Raw genomic sequence first — 6,173 nt, 5'->3', positions numbered from 1 at the left:
AAATTACTCAATTCCTTTCGTGATAAACACACCCTCATTAAACCAAATTATTTATCTTTCAACGGTAAAGCAACAGTCATCAAAACCATCGCAATACCAAAATACTGCTACAAAGAATCAACTTAACATTACAGACATACAAGATAGAGTTATTTACAGACAGCTCATCGACTTCTTCTGGAGCCACAGGAAACACAAGGTGCGTAGGGCGTTACTCCATCTCTCCGCCACTCAAGGAGAGCAAGCCTTCCTTAAGTGTGTGTGTGATGGGGAAGAGATGGAGAAATTTTACTGATGATACGGGAAAGCATTGGCATCAAATCATCCATCTAACAATCGAATTAAATACTTTATTGGATATTTCGTACCTTGTTTTGGGACCACTGGCCACGCTGGCCCATGTGTAAAGATGTTTCCTGAGTGGTAATATGTAAAACACTAAAAAGATTTGTTACAGATGGAGTTCGGGTGCTTCTGCTTATCCCAAAGCAGCTGTACTGGAAACGTTTCGATTTCTTTTGTTTTTTGAAACGCCTGATCCGGTCACGAATGAAGAGGTGCTCTTTACGAATATCAAAAACAGATGGGGGCAATTTTTCACCAGGAATTTGCCTTGGAGAATCGCTTACGTTCGACTCCCTGTGAAACAAGTAAAATCACAATATCGTCCCCGACCTTGTGACTCCTTTTGAGACGTATGCCATGCCACTGAAACTGTAGGGCACCTCTTCTACCAGTGACCACCAGTGAAGCAAATGCTGGCTGAAGTGTCTACGATCCCGTTGTCCTCTTTTTCTAAGGTGGTACTATTGCAGTTCCCCCTCCACTGGTGAGAAAAAACAAAGACATAATCTCCCATTGAATTAGGAACTGCTTCTCACCCCTATCTCCATCGATTCCTGGGATAAGAAAGATACCCCATGGGCGAAGAATGGTTCCTAAGGAGATGATGTAGCCACCAACCGTATGTCAGATTACACAGGGAGAATTAAAATGTGCTTAAGTTTGTAACATCATTGTTTTTTTGGCCTTTTAAACTCAGATTTTATTAGTTTTGTCATTTTAGTCTAATGGAGGTTAGCTTGAACAAACCCGCACTGCGCAGGCCAACATCAAAGTGGACCTAAGCCCTTTTAGGGTTGGATCTCCCGGGACAGGTCTCCTCAATTTGTTCACTTGTTTTTATCCGTTTATTAGGTTCTAAAGGCTTTTATATTTCGTGGACTGCTTTTTATAATATCTTAATATTCTTTTATCTCTTTTCTCTTGTTAGATGTTTAGTGATTTTTTCCTTTTTGGGACTTTTCCTTAAATGAATGAAAAGTCAAATGACCATTTTAGAAATACCCAGTAGGGTCACCAGCTAAAACTGGTCAACTGAGGCATCTCTAACACTATTTCACTCTATCTTTTTATCTTTCTTTCTTTCTGCTGAATCTCAGCGCTATTTTTGTACTCAAAATACCATTGAGGAGAGACTTGAACTCACAAAATAATAATACTACTATATTAGTATTATATTATACTATATTATGGGTGGAATTAAACCAGTTTCCAATGGAGGTGGTAGCTTGCTTCCCAGGGAATAGAGAGGTTCTGCTCGGGTGCTGGTTTTTGCTTATTACTGTATGGAACCAATGCTGAGTGTCCTTTACTGGAATGATGAGTTTAGTAGTGATCCCTGAGGGGTAAATCAATAAGATTTAGAGTGATTTTGTAGATCACTCAGAGATTTTGGACAGATATCCCCGCACTTAAACATAACTCAAACAGATATCGGTTATGGAAAGAGACCACGACTAATACCTTTCTACGTCAGATATGGCTGTCCTAATCGTCCATTTCTGCTTCATCTACTGCAAGCCAGTTAAGGACTTTTCAAGGAATTGTTTAGTATTGTCAAATCTATCTCATTAAGAGTATACCCTTTTTCCTAGCGCCTTCTAGATCCTAACATAATCTTGTTGTCCGAGAGAAAGTCCTACATTCTGACAACACTACAGAACTATCGCAACCTTTTCTTATACACGATAGTGCTAGGTGGCTGACTACACTTTCGATGCATCTGTCATTATTCATGAAATGAAATCATCTCCCAAGAAACTCCTTAAACGCCGTCAGTTAAAGCATCAAGTCCTCAGTCATCACTCTTGCACAATGTCCATATTTCGGCTCCAAAACAGCACCAGAATATTGTGAATTTTATGTTTGGTTCGTACTACTACTCTAATGTCTTTCTAAGCTTCCAGCACGTTTCAGAACACTCTAGAAGCCATTCCTAATCTTCTACCCACTTCATTCCTCATCTTACCAATAACGGCTAGTTACACAGCTATCAAGATAACTCAAGTGAGGAAGTTACTTTAGTGACCATCCTCTAAGAAAGATATAAGACCCATCTCTACATCTGTTTTTAGTTTTTATTGCCATTACTTCCTTAATTTGATAAATAAACCTAGGTTACTCCCATCGTCATCAACTGCAGCAATACAGAAATTCATTTCTCCTGCATTATTTGTGAATAATTCCAAATCATCAGCATAATTCAGATAAGATATTCTAAGATTCTCAGATCACTTTAATTCCCAACGCTTCCCTTGCAGATTCTTGTTCGCTACCAACCCAATTATAAGATTTATAGTATTCATTATATGTTTTCTCACCTAATTTAACATAAGCCTAACTGTCATCATATAACGTAGTCATCTTGCTAGTTCGTTTTGCAACAAATTTCATGTGATTCTTGTCATGTGATTGCATGTTCCTGAAATGTTAAACACCTCTCAAGGATCTATCTCAGTGAAAATATTTAGTGTATGCAGCTTCTTCCCCTTCTCAGTCTACTTTGCTCTTCTGTCAATTGTTCAGTATAACAATGCACACGGCCTTATCTGATTAGGAAAGAAGCTAATCGAGCTATATTTCTCAAAGTCATTGAACTGTCCTTTCTTAAAACTGGACACTATCATACTTCTGGTGAATTCTTCGGGAATCTTACCACTGAAAAATGATAAGAATCTGACCAGTTCAATTACTATACTCTTCTTACTTTCTTTAGCATTTCTGCAGTAATTTCATCACATCCCAGTGATCTGTGGAGTTTTAATTTACTTATAGCCCATCTCACCTCGGATGTGTAATGGGACCGATATCAGATTGGAAGGTGGAACTAATCTGTTCCCAGTGGACACTTGGGACACAAAACTGAACACTGTTTAAAATATTGTGAAAATACTCTATCCCATTGCCTTGATGGCATCTTTTCCTTCACTTTCTTATTTAGAGTGAAGGAAAAGATGCTTTTAATGACTGCATTTCATTCTAGGTCTTCCTACATAACTTATTAATAGCTTCATATAATCCTTGTGACTGTATGAAATTATTATATGTTCTCTTCCATGCTGTTAAACCAGAAGTGTTTATCTGTTTTCCACCGTGCATTTATTGTTTTATTAATTATACCTTAGACCTTAATTTATTATCATTATTTCGATGCTACACTAGCCTCTTTTTGCATTCTCTTCTTTCAGCGATGAACTACATTGCATCACCTGCTCAAATAATTTTGTTTTTTGCTTCTCTGTTCCCCTTAAACAGACTGATTAGTTTCTTGCGCAACCTAATTGAAATCATCCCACACTCTTTTGTGCATCATGAAAGAGCTTTCATAGCATCTAAGCAACTCATTCTGGAAAATTCAGACAGTATCAGCGTTTCTCAATGCTTCCGTATTAACAGTGATATTAGTAAACTTGAAGAGCATTAAGTTTAACCAGATGGCAACGAGATCCTCTCTTTGCATCTATGTACAGTCTAGTATTTCGCACAAAACCCGCCCATCTGCTATGAAATTAGGACGCGATGAAGCATCTTGTGGATAATATCAGGTTAGATCCAAGTGTACGTATATCTTTATGCTTCACATAGATGTTATTTTCAGCCCATTTAGCTTACATAAGAGAATCTAATTTCTTTAACACAGATGAGATAAGTATGTTTTGAAGCTGGTTAAACACTCTTTCTTTTCATCTTCTGAATCCACACTGGAAGCATAGCAACTAACTGCATTCAGAGATTTAATTTCCCTTTTAAATTTAGCAGTTAGGAGCCTTTAATGCAGTTATATCCAAGAAGTGCATTACTAGCATTTCTATTAAATAACAGTGGTTTTATCACTATACGTCTATTTTTCTTTTCTAACAGTCTTAAATTAGTTATTATGGTCTCGTTCTTGCCTAGGGTGAGAACGCTAGGGTTTGAAATAGATCTCAAGACAGAAAAAAAAAAAGAGTTTATATTTTAAGCTTTACGTGAGGCAGCTGGATCTAGCAATAGTTATGGCTTCACCCCTTACGGGGCCCATATCAAAGAGTAGTGAAGAACATACAGACGAAAGACAAGTTACGTCAAGGGTTTTTAATGCTTGTGCCAAAGTAACTCCAATAAGGGTAGGCAATCTTTCAAGAACAGTAAAAATTGATAGATTCCTATTAAAATATGTAGAAAATAGTGACTCGCCCTTTCACAAAATATTTGAAAAAGGGGGAGTCGTTAAAGATATTAAAAAACGTACTGATGACAATAACCCAGAATGGAAATCTGGGAAGATAAGTTTCGCCATAGAAATGAAGAACCCTGCAAGGGTTATGGTTAACTACCCAGGAGTCAGTGCTTTAGTTGTGGCTCCTATGACCATCTAGGAGCAGAATACAGAAATTGTAATGAATCTGGACTGGACACACCCTAGAGAGCACTGTAATAACCCTTGCAGAAAATGCCACCAACAAGTCCACAAGATCAATATGCTTCAGTATCCGACAGCAGCAGAACGATTGGGGGGGGACATTGAACGACTCTCAACTCTCTCTGGTAATCTGGTAATACGGACACGTCACGCACAGTCCTGAAATGACAGAGTTCGTAAAAATTTTCCTCAGAAGAAAAAAAAACCATCCGTAATGTAGAGTCGGAGACCTCTGCTCCTATAGCTACGAAAAATAGCAATTGACAGGTTCAGCCAACAGTTAACTCGATGGTTAACAGACCATAAAATGGTTCTGTTAACCATCGAGATAGCCGGGGTTGTTGACACATCCAAAGGACCTTAGAAACTTTTGATAAATGTCCCGAAGATGTACAAAGGGAATTTACAGTTGTTGTGCGACAAATGGAAGAACACCCACTGAGCCACATTTTAAAAAGAAGAAAAACAGCTCTTTCAAAATTGTCAATATAAAAAGCTTACGTACAAAGCAAAATGAGAGGTCTCTACAGGGAACTAGGCACCGTTCGAATCAGAGAAATGCTATTCCCTAATTAGAGACGTGGAAATCGGGTTAGAGACACATCGACAAAACAAAAACTCGACGAACTCGATTTCCACGCCAAGTTGTTCCTTTGTTATGCAGAAATCCCCCCCTTAGCCGCATTTTACAATCGACAGCGGTAGCATATGACGACAAAACAATTCGACAAATTCAAGTTAACGGTCAAGCTTTCAGATATTTTGCAGCAATTTTTAATGATTATTCTAGCGCCTATTCCGATGACTCCTGGATGAGAGGCGATGTTAATGCCTGAACACTTCAAGGTAGACCCATAACATCGGAAGAGTTACTTGGGCTTACAAAGAACTAAACTCAGGAAAACCCCTCCCAGCTCAGATGGGCTAGTTTTATCACTCATAACATAGGTTAGAATTTCATCTTACCTATTGTTATCAAGATTTTTAATGCCTTTTTATTAACCGGACACATACCTGCTAACTTTGTCAGTGGGTACACGCTTTTTATCCTCCAAAAGGGGGGGGGGGGGAGACCTGAGTAGTGTGGGTAGCTGGAGGCTCATTTCTTTGACTAATACATGCTGTTCACAAAAGTGGTCTGTAACTGTGTACGACATCTGGGCAGGTCGATGGTACTCAACCTATTTCTGATAAGAGATCGCCTCGTGACGAGCAAAGACCTCCCACTCGTGTCACCGGACTTGGAAAACGCGTTCGATAGAGTACAGCCAACTTCTTACACTGTCCAACAAGGAATTGTTGTTGTGGCTTCTTTGCGTAAGGGCAATGATAAAAAGCATATACGAGAGAACATCTATCGCCATAAATGAGTTCTATCTGAACCCATTCCCGTACTCAGATAGGTTCGACAAGGCTTCCCCCTTTTCTC

The sequence above is a fragment of the Typopeltis vanoorti genome, chromosome 13 (assembly GCF_054136105.1).
Source record: "Typopeltis vanoorti isolate ZY-2024b chromosome 13, IOZ_Tvanoo_1.0, whole genome shotgun sequence".
NCBI classification, from domain to species: Eukaryota; Metazoa; Arthropoda; class Arachnida; order Uropygi; family Thelyphonidae; genus Typopeltis; species Typopeltis vanoorti.
This window is presented reverse-complemented; position numbering follows the sequence as displayed.